Consider the following 13,793-nt stretch of genomic DNA (forward strand, 5'->3'; position numbering starts at 1 on the left):
GGTCTTGAAAATTTCCCATAATTTGAAAGACATAAAATTATAATTAATGCTTTTATTAGTTTTTTGTTTTGTTTTATTCTTTAAGTGTTTGGTTTTTTTTCATTTTATTTTTATTGACATCCAGCATCAGACATTCCTATCTATTACATCATATTCACATACATCATATATCTGTTGTCTGCCCTAAATGTCAAAATATATTTTTTGTTTATATCCCAACCATACACCCCCCCCCCCCCCAAAAAAACAACAACAAAATAGTATTTGCAAATGATGGTGGAGACTTTACACTAGACTTCAGGCAACGTGGATCCTGTGCCTCTCCTGTCTTCCTCCAGACTCTGGGACCTCGATTTCCAAAGGAAATGCAAAATTTGCATGGTTGGGTGATGGTTTGGGGTGCCATGTCATCTGCTGGTGTCGGTCCACTCTGTTTCCTGAGATCCAGGGTCAACGCAGCCGTCTACCAGCAAGTTTTAGAACACTTCATGCTTCCTGCTGCTGACCTGCTCTATGGAGATGGAGATTTCAAGTTCCAACAGGACTTGGCGCCTGCACACAGCGCAAAATCTACCCGTGCTTGGTTTACGGACCATGGTATTTCTGTTCTAAATTGGCCCGCCAACTCCCCTGACCTTAGCCCCATAGAAAATCTGTGGGGTATTGTGAAAAGGAAGATGCAGAATGCCAGACCCAAAAACGCAGAAGAGTTGAAGGCCACTATCAGAGCAACCTGGGCTCTCATAACACCTGAGCAGTGCCAGAAACTCATCGACTCCATGCCACGCCGCATTAACGCAGTAATTGAGGCAAAAGGAGCTCCAACCAAGTATTGAGTATTGTACATGCTCATATTTCTCATTTTCATACTTTTCAGTTGGCCAACATTTCTAAAAATCCCTTTTTTGTATTAGCCTTAAGTAATATTCTAATTTTGTGACACACGGAATTTTGGATTTTCATTTGTTGCCACTTCAAATCATCAAAATTAAATGAAATAAACATTTGAATGCATCAGTCTGTGTGCAATGAATAAATATAATGTACAAGTTACACCTTTTGAATGCAATTACTGAAATAAATCAAGTTTTTCTAAATATTCTAATTTACTGGCTTTTACCTGTATATGAATATCTGTTCATATTATTTTATTTTATTTCTGATTATTATTATTAATAATGTATTATTATTTCTTTTTTCTTTATTCTTTAAGTGTTACCCCTCACATTTTCTAATTTCTTTGGATTTTTCTTTCTTTATGTGAGTATTGTTTCAATATCTCGTTAAATGTTTGAGGATTATAACGAAGATAACGTGGAACTATCTTGTTGCTTCTTTCTCTCTCATTCTCCAAGATTTGATTGATAATTGTTTTATTTAAAAAAAATTTATTTTATAAACCTTTATTTATAAATTGCAACATTTACAAACAATTGAGAAATAATAATAATCAAAATAAGTACAAAAACCGTACAAAAACAGCGCCAGGGGTTGTAAACTCAATAAAGTAACTAAAATAGAATGCAATATATATATATATATATATATATATATATATATATATATATATATATATATATATATATATATATATATATATATATATGTAAATAATTAAAATTTGGAACACAGCATCATAGTTTTCACAACTTTTTGGTTGTTAGAGGTCATGAGTGTTTTAATGTAGAGTTCTAATTCTTTTTTAAAGGCACAAAAAACAGGTCGGGTATTGAGAAACTTACATTTATGAATATAAAACTTAGCCAATAGTATAATGAGGTTGCAAAGGTAAAATCCCTTTTCATTTTTTTTTTTTCATACAGTGTAAATCCAAATAGCACATCTTTAAAACAAAGCACAAATGTGTCATGAATATTGTCCAGGATGGAACGACAGATTCCCTGCCATAGTGAGCGGGTACTTTCACGATTTGATTGATAATTGCAAGGTAGGCCAGCGAGTGTCTGTTGTCATAACGTTCTTATACTTATGTTCTTCTTCTTTTTAATTTTCGGCAGACTGGACACGTCTTAGCCATACAGCTGCTCTCCAGTAGTCTTTATTTGAATTCCTTCGTCACCTCAAATCCTTTTATATAGTCCAGTCCTTTGCAGGAATTCCCAACCAGCCTTTGCCACTGCTTGATGTTTCCAGCTTAATATGCTTTTCAGTGAAATGTCCTTGTTTCCAGTTTCTGACAGTTTTGCGTGAATTATAACCCTCTCCTCATTGTACTTCATTGCAGTCTTTGAGGATATGGGTTTGGATTGATTGAGACTTTTATTAGTAGATTGCACAGTACAGTACATATTCCGTACAATTGACCACCCCAATAAGTTTTTCAACTTGTTTAAGTCGGGGTCCACGTTAATCAATTCATGGTAAAATTAGCTTTTGCTGGAAGATAATGAGCTTTACCGCCTGAACAGGGACTTGAACCCTGGACCCTCAGATTAAAAGTCTGATGCTCTACCGACTGAGCTATCCAGGCTCTTTTTCCTTAGTCATTGCCCATGGTTTGAGAGAAGAACATTACTGGCACCCTCAACAAGAATTCAATTAGTTAGGATGTTCAGCGATTAGCTGGGAACCGTCAAAGCTCAAGCTTGCCAATTGCTTGAACTAGAACTATTGACGGTTAAGCCGGTTTTAAATCATCATAGACAGAGAAGGTGCAGACAAAGAAATAAGTCCCTGAGTTTCTGGAATTTAAGTCTCTGTTCTGCTGACCAAAATTATGCTGTGACAAGCTTCTGCGAAGGCCTCTTTTTCGCATTCAAATGTCAGAAACAGGTAAGTCCTTGGGTATATTTCAAAAAGTGGATCCAGGTGGGTGGGTTTCAGCTGAAGTAGTTCTTAACTCAGCTGAAATAGCTCAGTTGGAAGAGCGTTATACTGAAGATCTGAAGGTCCCTGGATCAATCCCTGCTTTCAGCATAGTAGTCTGGTCTCTTGACCTAGTGTCATTACTGAGGAGGCTTTTATGGCATGTACTCTATTAAAAGGATGTCTGTGACCTGCTTCTCTTGCTGGCGCAGTCTTAAAATCAGTTGTCATGTTTAACCTGGATAACCATTATGTTGTTTTATGGTGTATTGTACTATTGCCAATGTCTTTTCTTAATTTGACTATTAAATCGTGCTGTTTCACATACAAATACAGGACTGCTCTTGATGTCTTTTCGGTAGCAGAAAATAAGCTTATGCTGGAAGGTAAAGAGATAAACCGCCTGAACAGGGACTTGAACCCTGGACCCTCAGATTAAAAGTCTGATGCTCTACCGACTGAGCTATCCAGGCTCTTTTTACATGAATATTGCCCATGGTTGGAGAGAAGAACAATACTGGCACCCTCATCTAAAAGTAAATTAGTTAGAATGTTTAGTGAAATGCTGGGAACTGTCAAAGCTCAAGCTTGCCAATTGCTTGAACTAGAACTATTGAAGGTTAAGCCAGTTTTAAATCATCATAGACAGAGAGAGTGCAGACAAAGAAAGAAGGGCCTGAGTTTCTGGAATTTAAGTCTCTGTTCTGCTGACCAAAATTATGCTGTGACAATCTTCTGCAAAGGCCTCCTTTTTGCATTCAAATGTCAGCAACAGGTAAGTCCTTGGGTGTATTTCAAAAAGTGGATCCAGGTGGGTGGGTTTCAGCTGAAGTAGGTTTTATCTCAGCTGAAATAGCTCAGTTGGGAGAGCATTAGACTGAAGATCTGAAGGTCCCTGGTTCAATCCCGGGTATCAGCAAAGTAGTGTGGTCTCTTGACCTAGTGTCATTACTGAGGAGGCTTTTATGGCATGTACTCTATTTAAAGGATGTCTGTGACCTGCTTGTCTTAATAGCACAGTCTTAAAATCAGTTGTCATGTTTAACCTGGATAACCATTATGTTGTTTTATGGTGTATTGTACTATTGCCAATGTTTTTTCTTAATTTGACTATTAAATCGTGCTGTTTCACATACAAATACAGGACTGCTCTTGATGTCTTTTCGGTGGCAGAAAATAAGCTTATGCTGGAAGGTAAAGAGATAAACCACCTGAACAGGGACTAAAACCCTGGACCCTCAGATTAAAAGTCTGATGCTCTACCGACTGAGCTATCCAGGCTCTTTTTATGTAAATATTGACCATGGTTGGAGAGAAGAACAATACTGGCACCCTCATCTAAAAGTAAATTAGTTAGAATGTTTAGTGAATAGCTGGGAACTGTCAAAGCTTAAGCTTGCCAATTGCTTGAACAAGAACTATTGAAGGTTAAGCCAGTTTTAAATCATCATAGACAGAGAGAGTGCAGACAAAGAAAGAAGGGCCTGAGTTTCTGGAATTTAAGTCTCTGTTCTGCTGACCAAAATTATGCTGTGACAATCTTCTGCGAAGGCCTCCTTTTTGCATTCAAATGTCAGCAACAGGTAAGTCCTTGGGTGTATTTCAAAAAGTGGATCCAGGTGGGTGGGTTTCAGCTGAAGTACCGGTAGGTTTTACCTCAGCTGAAATAGCTCAGTTGGGAGAGCGTTAGACTGAAGATCTGAAGGTCCCTGGTTCAATCCCGGGTTTCAGCAAAGTAGTGTGGTCTCTTGACCTAGTGTCATTACTGAGGAGTCTTTTATGGCATGTACTCGATTAAAAGGATGTCCGTGACCTGCTTGTCTTAATGGCGCAGTCTTAAAATCAGTTGTCATGTTTAACCTGGATAACCATTATGTTGTTTTCTGGTGTATTGTACTATTGCCAATGTTTGTTCTTAATTTGACTATTACATCGTGCTGTTTCACATACAAATACAGGACTGCTCTTGATGTCTTTTCGGTAGCAGAAAATAAGCTTATGCTGGAAGGTAAAGAGATCAACTGCCTGAACAGGGACTTGAACCCTGGACCCTCAGATTAAAAGTCTGATGCTCTACCGACTGAGCTATCCAGTCTCTTTTTACATGAATATTGCCCAAGGTTGGAGAGAAGAACAATACTGGCACCCTCATCTAAAAGTAAATTAGTTAGAATGTTTAGTGAAATGCTGGGAACTGTCAAAGCTTAAGCTTGCCAATTGCTTGAACTAGAACTTTTGACGGTTAAGTCAGTTTTTAATCATCATAGACAGAGAAAGAAGTCCCTGAGTTTCTGGAATTTAAGTCTCTGTTCTGCTGACCAAAAATATGTTATGACAATCTTCTGCGAAGGCCTCCTTTTTGCATTCAAATGTCAGCAACAGGTAAGTCCTTGGGAGTATTTCAAAAAGTGGATCCAGGTGGGTGGGTTTCAGCTGAAGTAATTCTTAACTCAGCTGAAATAGCTCAGTTGGGAGAGCGTTAGACTGAAGATCTAAAGGTCCCTGGTTCAATCCCGGTTTTCAGCAAAGTAGTGTGGTCTCTTGACCTAGTGTCTCGACTGAGGAGACTTTTATGGCATGTACTCTATTAAAAGGATGTCTGTGACCTGCTTGTCTTGCTGGCGCAGTCTTAAAATCAGTTTTCATGTTTAACCTGGATAACTATTATGTTGTTTTATGGTGTATTGTACTTTTGCCAATGTTTTTCTTAATTTGACCATTAAATCGTGCTGTTTCCCATACAAATACAGGACTGCTGTTGATGTCTTTTCGGTGGCAGAAAATAAGCTAATGCTGGAAGGTAAAGAGATAAACCGCCTGAACAGGGACTTGAACCCTGGACCCTCAGATTAAAAGTCTGATGCTCTACCGACTGAGCTATCCAGGCTCTTTTTACTTAGTCATTGCCCATGGTTGGAGAGAAGAACAATACTGGCACCCTCATCTAAAAGTAAATTAGTTAGAACGTTTAGTGAAAGGCTGGGAACTGTCAAAGCTCAAGCTTGCCAATTGCTTGAACAAGAACTATTGACGGTTAAGCCAGTTTTAAATCATCATAGACAGAGAGAGTGCAGACAAAGAAAGAAGTCCCTGAGTTTCTGGAATTTAAGTCTCTGTTCTGCTGACCAAAAATATGTTATGACAATCTTCTGCGAATGCCTCCTTTTTGCATTCAAATGTCAGCAACAGGTAAGTAATTGGGTGTATTTTAAAAAGTGGATTCAGGTGGGTGGGTTTCAGCTGAAGTGTTTTTTAACTCAGCTGAAATAGCTCAGTTGGGAGAGCGTTAGACTGAAGTTCTAAAGGTCCCTGGTTCAGTCCCGGGTTTCAGCATAGTAGTGTGGTCTCTTGACCTAGTGTCATTACTGAGGAGTCTTTTATGGCATGTACTCTATTAAAAGGATGTCTGTGACCTGCTTGTCTTGCTGGCGCAGTCTTAAAATCAGTTTTCATGTTTAACCTGGATAACTATTATGTTGTTTTATGGTGTATTGTACTTTTGCCAATGTTTTTCTTAATTTGACCATTAAATCGTGCTGTTTCCCATACAAATACAGGACTGCTGTTGATGTCTTTTCGGTGGCAGAAAATAAGCTAATGCTGGAAGGTAAAGAGATCAACCGCCTGAACAGGGACTTGAACCCTGGACCCTCAGATTAAAAGTCTGATGCTCTACCGACTGAGCTATCCAGGCTCTTTTTACTTAGTCATTGCCCATGGTTGGAGAGAAGAACAATACTGGCACCCTCATCTAAAAGTAAATTAGTTAGAACGTTTAGTGAAAGGCTGGGAACTGTCAAAGCTCAAGCTTGCCAATTGCTTGAACAAGAACTATTGACGGTTAAGCCAGTTTTAAATCATCATAGACAGAGAGAGTGCAGACAAAGAAAGAAGTCCCTGAGTTTCTGGAATTTAAGTCTCTGTTCGGCTGACCAAAAATATGATGTGACAATCTTCTGCAAAGGCCTCTTTTTTTGCATTAAAATGTCAGCAACAGGTAAGTAATTGGGTGTATTTTAAAAAGTGGATTCAGATGGGTGGGTTTCAGCTGAAGTGTTTTTTAACTCAGCTGAAATAGCTCAGTTGGGAGAGCGTTAGACTGAAGTTCTAAAGGTCCCTGGTTCAGTCCCGGGTTTCAGCATAGTAGTGTGGTCTCTTGACCTAGTGTCATTACTGAGGAGTCTTTTATGGCATGTACTCTATGAAAAGGATGTCCGTGACCTGCTTGTCTTAATGGCGCAGTCTTAAAATCAGTTGTCATGTTTAACCTGGATAACCATTATGTTGTTTTATGGTGTATTGTACTATTGCCAATGTTTTTTCTTAATTTGACTATTACATCGTGCTGTTTCACATACAAATACAGGACTGCTCTTGATGTCTTTTCGGTAGCAGAAAATAAGCTTATGCTGGAAGGTAAAGAGATAAACCGCCTGAACAGGGACTTGAACCCTGGACCCTCAGATTAAAAGTCTGATGCTCTACCGACTGAGCTATCCAGGCTCTTCTTACGTGAATATTGCCCATGGTTGGAGAGAAGAACAATACTGGCACCCTCATCTAAAAGTAAATTAGTTAAAATGTTTAGTGAAAGGCTGGGAACTGTCAAAGCTCAAACTTGCCAATTGCTTGAACTAGAACTATTGACGGTTAAGTCAGTTTTAAATCATCATAGACAGAGAAGGTGCAGACAAAGAAAGAAGTCCCTGAGTTTCTGGAATTTAAGTCTCTGTTCTGCTGATCAAAATTATGCTGTGACAAGCTTCTGCGAAGGCCTCTTTTTCGCATTCAAATGTCAGAAACAGGTAAGTCCTTGGGTGTATTTCAAAAAGTGGATCCAGGTGGGTGGGTTTCAGAAGAAGTAGTTTTCAACTCAGCTGAAATAGCTCAGTTGGGAGAGCGTTAGACTGAAGATCTAAAGGTCCCTGGTTCAATCCCGGTTTTCAGCAAAGTAGTGTGGTCTCTTGACCTAGTGTCATTACTGAGGAGACTTTTATGGCATGTACTCTATTAAAAGATGTCTGTGACCTGCTTGTCTTAATGGCGCTGTCTTAAAATCAGTTGTCATGTTTAACCTGGATGACTATTATGTTGTTTTAGCTTATGCTGGAAGGTAAAGAGATCAACCGCCTGAACAGGGACTTGAACCCTGGACCCTCAGATTAAAAGTCTGATGCTCTACCGACTGAGCTATCCAGGCTCTTTTTACCTGCATATTGCCCATGGTTGGAGAGAAGAACAATACTGGCACCCTCATCTAAAAGTAAATTAGTTAGAATGTTTAGTGAAATGCTGGGAACTGTCAAAGCTCAAGCTTGCCAATTGCTTGAACTAGAACTATTGAAGATTAAGCCAGTTTTAGTTTCCTTTTTGCATTCAAATGTCAGCAACAGGTAAGTCTTAGGTGTATTTCAAAAAGTGGATCCAGGTGGGTGGGTTTCAGCTGAAGTAGTGTAGTAGTTTTTAACTCAGCTGAAATAGCTCAGTTGGGAGAGCGTTAGACTGAAGATCTAAAGGTCCCTGGTTCAATCCCGGGTTTCAGCATAGTAGTGTGTTGTCTTGACCTAGTGTCATTACTGAGGAGGCTTTTATGGCATCCTCCATCAAAATAGCTCAGCTTCACAAAGTTTGAATATTGACTGCTGATATTAATATTCTTCTATTGTTTTGCATATTTCACTTTCCTCAAATAAAATGAACTGGATGAAAATGTCATTAATTGTCACTACTGAGTGTAATTATATATAATTATGTATATAATAACCTTCCATTATTCATCTTCATTACTGTTTGATTTAGCTCTGACCTTATTTTATCCAGAAAGAACTTGACCATAAAAAAATGGCTGGACATCAATAAACTGTGACTAAACTTCAATTAAACTAAATATATCATATTTGGACAATGCAAAAGTGTAAAACACAATTTATGACGTGGATAATACTGAAATAAAAAGAGTAAAAGTAGTCACATTTTTAGGAGTTTTCATAGATGATAAAGTAAGTTGGAAACTACATACATATCTTAGAAAGAACAACAAATAAAAATAACAGCAATATTAAATAGAACAAAAATACTCACTCAACAGATATTATCGACATTTATTGTACCCAACATTTGTTGATGCATACATTCCTTGTTGTATAAAGGTCTGGGGACATACATATACAACTATAATCACAAAACAACATTTTTATTACAAAAAGGACTAATAAAGACAATTAATAACATGGATTATCCAGACCCAACAAATCATTCATAAAGTAAACGGTTTTTGTAACTGTTAAAAGGTATAAAGTAAATAATAATATGCTTCCAGAAGTGGTCCAGAAGATGTTTCAGATGTGAACCAGTAAATATGAACTAAGAGGGATTTATTTATGTGTACTCAAAAGCAAAGGTATGAACAAATGTAAAACAAATATGTACATCATATAAAGGAGGTCATCTGCGGAATCATTTACAATTAGAAATAAAAATATGTAACGCTTCATTTAAAAAAAAACTTTGTAAAACACGTATTAATAAGTCTAAAAGTTAATTATAAATATCTATATACACATGGTATTTTTGTATGTAACATGTTTTGCACTGTTTACGCTCACCTTTTCAGTCAAATTATTCAGTTCATTTTTAAACAAAAGTACACAATGTTGTATATTAATGCATGTACTTGACTGAACAAAACCATTATAAAAAAAGAAATCCAACCTATTAATGGTAGAAGCACATTAACAAGATTGTTTTACACACACACAACAATGATGTAAGCACATATTCTGTGTGCTGATGTTTTTGTTTATTTCAAATCCTGCAGCTTCATTTGCTGCTGCTGTTCTCACCAGCACACTTGTGTTTCTTACACTGGTACTTATAAGAGAATCTTTCATCACACACATTGCAACTAAACACTTTCTCTCCAGTGTGTCTTCTCATGTGCCGAACAAGGTTCGATCGTTCACAAAAGCTTTTGTCACAGCTTGTACATGAATATGTTTTTTCACCAGTGTGTATCCTCATGTGTACTTTCAAATATTGACTGCGTACAAAACCTTTACTACAGATTGAACAGATGAAAGGTTTTTCTCCGGTGTGTATTCTCATATGGACTTTCAAATATTGACTTTGTACAAAACCTTTACCGCAGATTGAACAGGTAAAAGGTTTTTCTCCAGTGTGTATTCTCGTGTGTACTTTTAAATTGGTACTTTCTATAAAACCTTTACCGCAGATTGAACAAGAAAAAGGTTTATCTCTGGTGTGTGTTCTCATGTGTACTTTCAAATAATGTCTTCGTACAAAATCTTTACCGCAGACTGAGCAGGAAAAGGGTTTTTCTCCAGTGTGTATTTTCATGTGTTCTTTCAACACATTTTTTTGTGCAAAACCTTTACCACATTCTGAGCAGGAAAAAGGTTTTTCCCCAGTGTGTATTCTCATGTGTTCTTTCAAATTACAATGATGAGCAAACGTTTTGTCACAGTAAAAACATTTAAAGCGTGTGTTGTCAGTGTGATATGACATGTCATCTTTAGAGTCTTCATCACCATCAGTGTCAGGAGAGTGTGACGTTATGTCCTCACTATCTGATAGTGGAGCTAAGAGCTTGTCTGCTTGTGATCCTCCACAGTGGTCTCCATCAGCTTCTGTTGTCATGTGTTGGGTTGAGCTGCTGCTTGGAGACTCCACTTCTACCTTCTCCTCATCATCTTCACTCTTCACAGGGACACCAGTCAATGGAAACTCCTCCAACCATCCAAGATGCTCTCCCTCCTGACTGATTATGTGTTCCTCCTCTTCCTCTTTAAGGTGAGGGGTCAGTGGGTCTTCCTCTTCCTTTTTAAAGTGCAGGATTTGTGGCACCTCCTCTTCCTCTGTAATGTGGGCGGGCTGTGGCTCCTCTTGCTCTATCCCGAAGCTCCACTCCTGTTGCTCAGGGAGAAGACGTTCTTCACAGTTGTCTGCAGAACACAAGACGACAAAGACATGTTTTAGATACGTCCAGCATTGCTCAGTCATATTAGGCATTCAGAGTGTTTAAAAGTACCGAAGAAGACGTATTTCCTGAGTTTGTAAACAAAAAGGACAAAAGATTTTTGATAATAAAAACATTTCGATTAAAACATTGTAGTATTGACCATTCGGTGACCACAGATGAGGCGCTAGCTGTCCAAAGTCGGGACCCAGGGTGGACCACTCATCTGTGCATCAGTTGGGGACGTCTCTGCGCTGCTGACCTGTCTCCGCTCAAGATGATCTCCTGCTGGCCCCACTATGGACTGGACTCTCACACTATTATGTTAGATCCACTATGGACTGGACTCTCACTATTATGTTAGATCCACTATGGACTGGACTCTCACAATATTATGCTAGATCCACTATGAACTGGACTTTCACTATTATGTTAGATCCACTATGGACTGGACTTTAACTATTATGTTAGATCCACTATGGACTGGACTCTCACTATTATGTTAGATCCACTATGGACTGGACTCTCACAATATTATGCTAGATCCACTATGAACTGGACTTTCACTATTATGTTAGATCCACTATGGACTGGACTTTAACTATTATGTTAGATCCACTATGGACTGGACTCTCACAATATTATGCTAGATCCACTATGAACTGGACTTTCACTATTATGTTAGATCCACTATGGACTGGACTCTCACAATATTATGTTAGATCCACTATGGACTGGACTCTCATACTAATATGTTAGACCCACTATGGACTGGACTCTCACGCTATTATGTTAGATCCACTATGGACTGGACTCTCACACTATTATGTTAGATCCACTATGGACTGGAGTCTCACTATTATGTTAGATCCACTATGGACTGGACTCTCACTATTATGTTAGATCCACTATGGACTGGACTCTCACTATTATGTTAGATCCACTATGGACTGGACTCTCACAATATTATGCTAGATCCACTATGGACTGGACTTTCAATATTATGTTAGATCCACTATGGACTGGACTCTCACAATATTATGTTAGATCCACTATGGACTGGACTCTCACTATTATGTTAGATCCACTATGGACTGGACTCTCACACTATTATGTTAGATCCACTATGGACTGGACTCTCACGCTATTATGTTAGATCCACTATGGACTGGACTCTCACTATTATGTTAGATCCACTATGGACTAGATCCACTCGACGTCCATTGCACATCTGCGGTCCCCTCCAAGGTTTCTCATTGTCATCCCATTGGGTTCAGTTTTTTCTTGCCCTGATGTGGGATCTGAGCCGAGGATGTCGTTGTGGCTTGTGCAGCCCTTTGAGACACTCGTGATTTAGGGCTATATAAGTAAACATTGATCGATTGATTGATTGATCTACTGATACTATACTTATAATTACTGTCCATATTCATATTGATCCTCAGTTTTGTTTACATTCAAGAGCTATATCTTCCGGTTGGCATATCCTCCTTGTAAGAAACTTACAGTGGAACCTCAATTTACAAACTTTTAGATCAAGCCGAATATGGCTCTGTGTGCGAACCATGTCTCTGGAGACAAACGCTTCATTCAGGCAAAAAAACAGGGCGAAACATTGTCGGGACGTCGGAGCCTTCCACTTCACTTGCTGCACAGGAAGAGTCACGTATAAACAAGACAGCATGCCTTTTCTTAGTTTTTTCGCCTTTTGACAAGTTTTGTACACTGCAACAAGAGTCCCAAAACTCAGACCACGGTGGAAAAAAAGAAGCGGGCCGCATCTAAAAGGACGCAGTCAACTCCCTCAGTACAGACAGGATCACCTGTTCACAGCATCACTACATGCTAGTTTGGCCGCTACCAAAACAACTCGCCCAGGGTAGGATTGCACAATTCAGACAATATACATGATATAATTATCGCCTTCAGTAGAGCGTTTAATGCTGATCCACATGGTGATGTTGGAGAAGAGCTGTACTTCTTTATTAGACTTCATCTTCATTGGCCAAACTGATCTGGGTTTTAAATTGATAATAAAGGCCCACTGAAACCCACTACTACCGACCACGCAGTCTGATAGTTTATATATCAATGATGAAATCTTAACATTGCAACACATGCCAATACGGCCGGGTTAGCTAACTAAAGTGCAATTTTAAATTTTGCGCGAAATATCCTGCTGAAAACGTCTCGGTATGATGACGTCACGGATTGTAGAGGACATTTTGGGACAGCATGGTGGCCAGCTATTAAGTCGTCTGTTTTCATCGCAAAAGTCCACAGTATTCCAGACATCTGTGTTGGTGAATCTTTTGCAATTTGTTCAATGAACAATGAAGACAGCAAAGAAGAAAGCTGTAGGTGGGAAGCGGTGTATTGCGGCAGGTGTTGTGCCGGATAATGCACCCCCCACCGTAGAATGCACCCCCTGACTTTTGTGCCGGATAACACAGCCGGTGTTTCATTGTTTACATTCCCGAAAGATGACAGTCAAGCTTTACCATTGGCCTGTGGAGAACTGGGACAACAGAGACTCTTACCAGGAGGACTTTGAGTTGGATGCGCAGACGCGGTACCGTGAGTACGCATGCAGCTGCGGCTTCCAAACATTTGATCGCTTGCCCGTACGTGCGTGCCGCTATGTGCATGTCACGTACGTAACTTTGGGGACTTTGGGGAAATATATGTGCTGTATGAACTTTGGGGAGGTGAACGGTACTTTGGGCTGTGGGATTGAGTGTGTTGTGCAGGTGTTTGAGTTGTATTGGCGGGTTATATGGACGGGAGGGGGGAGGTGTTTGTTATGCGGGATTAATTTGTGGCATATTAAATATAAGCCTGGTTGTGTTGTGGCTAATAGAGTATATATATGTCTTGTGTGTATTTACTGTTTTAGTCATTCCCAGCTGTATATCAGGTCCCACTCGCCTCTCACAGCATCTTCCCTATCTGAATCGCTCCCACTGCCCTCTAGTCCTTCACTCTCACTTTC

General features: G+C 39.1%; 16 non-coding genes across 16 annotated transcripts; 8 read left to right on the forward strand and 8 right to left on the reverse strand.

The window, feature by feature from the left end:
- Positions 1–2,418: 2,418 nt before the first annotated feature.
- On the reverse strand, positions 2,419–2,491 carry trnak-uuu (transfer RNA lysine (anticodon UUU)). Its single transcript has one exon. It is a non-coding gene; the product is annotated as a tRNA-Lys (tRNA).
- Positions 2,492–2,864: 373 nt separating this feature from the next.
- trnaf-gaa (transfer RNA phenylalanine (anticodon GAA)) lies at positions 2,865–2,937 on the forward strand. The gene has a single exon. It is a non-coding gene; the product is annotated as a tRNA-Phe (tRNA).
- A 289-nt stretch (positions 2,938–3,226) lies between these two features.
- On the reverse strand, positions 3,227–3,299 carry trnak-uuu (transfer RNA lysine (anticodon UUU)). Its single transcript has one exon. It is a non-coding gene; the product is annotated as a tRNA-Lys (tRNA).
- A 373-nt stretch (positions 3,300–3,672) lies between these two features.
- Positions 3,673–3,745, forward strand: trnaf-gaa (transfer RNA phenylalanine (anticodon GAA)). The gene has a single exon. It is a non-coding gene; the product is annotated as a tRNA-Phe (tRNA).
- Positions 3,746–4,034: 289 nt separating this feature from the next.
- trnak-uuu (transfer RNA lysine (anticodon UUU)) lies at positions 4,035–4,107 on the reverse strand. The gene has a single exon. It is a non-coding gene; the product is annotated as a tRNA-Lys (tRNA).
- A 379-nt stretch (positions 4,108–4,486) lies between these two features.
- trnaf-gaa (transfer RNA phenylalanine (anticodon GAA)) lies at positions 4,487–4,559 on the forward strand. The gene has a single exon. It is a non-coding gene; the product is annotated as a tRNA-Phe (tRNA).
- Positions 4,560–4,848: 289 nt separating this feature from the next.
- On the reverse strand, positions 4,849–4,921 carry trnak-uuu (transfer RNA lysine (anticodon UUU)). The gene has a single exon. It is a non-coding gene; the product is annotated as a tRNA-Lys (tRNA).
- A 358-nt stretch (positions 4,922–5,279) lies between these two features.
- trnaf-gaa (transfer RNA phenylalanine (anticodon GAA)) lies at positions 5,280–5,352 on the forward strand. The gene has a single exon. It is a non-coding gene; the product is annotated as a tRNA-Phe (tRNA).
- Positions 5,353–5,640: 288 nt separating this feature from the next.
- On the reverse strand, positions 5,641–5,713 carry trnak-uuu (transfer RNA lysine (anticodon UUU)). The gene has a single exon. It is a non-coding gene; the product is annotated as a tRNA-Lys (tRNA).
- A 373-nt stretch (positions 5,714–6,086) lies between these two features.
- trnaf-gaa (transfer RNA phenylalanine (anticodon GAA)) lies at positions 6,087–6,159 on the forward strand. The gene has a single exon. It is a non-coding gene; the product is annotated as a tRNA-Phe (tRNA).
- A 288-nt stretch (positions 6,160–6,447) lies between these two features.
- trnak-uuu (transfer RNA lysine (anticodon UUU)) lies at positions 6,448–6,520 on the reverse strand. Its single transcript has one exon. It is a non-coding gene; the product is annotated as a tRNA-Lys (tRNA).
- A 374-nt stretch (positions 6,521–6,894) lies between these two features.
- Positions 6,895–6,967, forward strand: trnaf-gaa (transfer RNA phenylalanine (anticodon GAA)). The gene has a single exon. It is a non-coding gene; the product is annotated as a tRNA-Phe (tRNA).
- Positions 6,968–7,256: 289 nt separating this feature from the next.
- trnak-uuu (transfer RNA lysine (anticodon UUU)) lies at positions 7,257–7,329 on the reverse strand. The gene has a single exon. It is a non-coding gene; the product is annotated as a tRNA-Lys (tRNA).
- A 373-nt stretch (positions 7,330–7,702) lies between these two features.
- Positions 7,703–7,775, forward strand: trnaf-gaa (transfer RNA phenylalanine (anticodon GAA)). Its single transcript has one exon. It is a non-coding gene; the product is annotated as a tRNA-Phe (tRNA).
- Positions 7,776–7,953: 178 nt separating this feature from the next.
- trnak-uuu (transfer RNA lysine (anticodon UUU)) lies at positions 7,954–8,026 on the reverse strand. Its single transcript has one exon. It is a non-coding gene; the product is annotated as a tRNA-Lys (tRNA).
- Positions 8,027–8,297: 271 nt separating this feature from the next.
- On the forward strand, positions 8,298–8,370 carry trnaf-gaa (transfer RNA phenylalanine (anticodon GAA)). The gene has a single exon. It is a non-coding gene; the product is annotated as a tRNA-Phe (tRNA).
- The last annotated feature ends 5,423 nt before the right edge of the window (positions 8,371–13,793 follow it).

This window comes from Nerophis lumbriciformis, linkage group LG26, assembly GCF_033978685.3.
Source record: "Nerophis lumbriciformis linkage group LG26, RoL_Nlum_v2.1, whole genome shotgun sequence".
In the NCBI taxonomy this organism is placed as follows: domain Eukaryota; kingdom Metazoa; phylum Chordata; class Actinopteri; order Syngnathiformes; family Syngnathidae; genus Nerophis; species Nerophis lumbriciformis.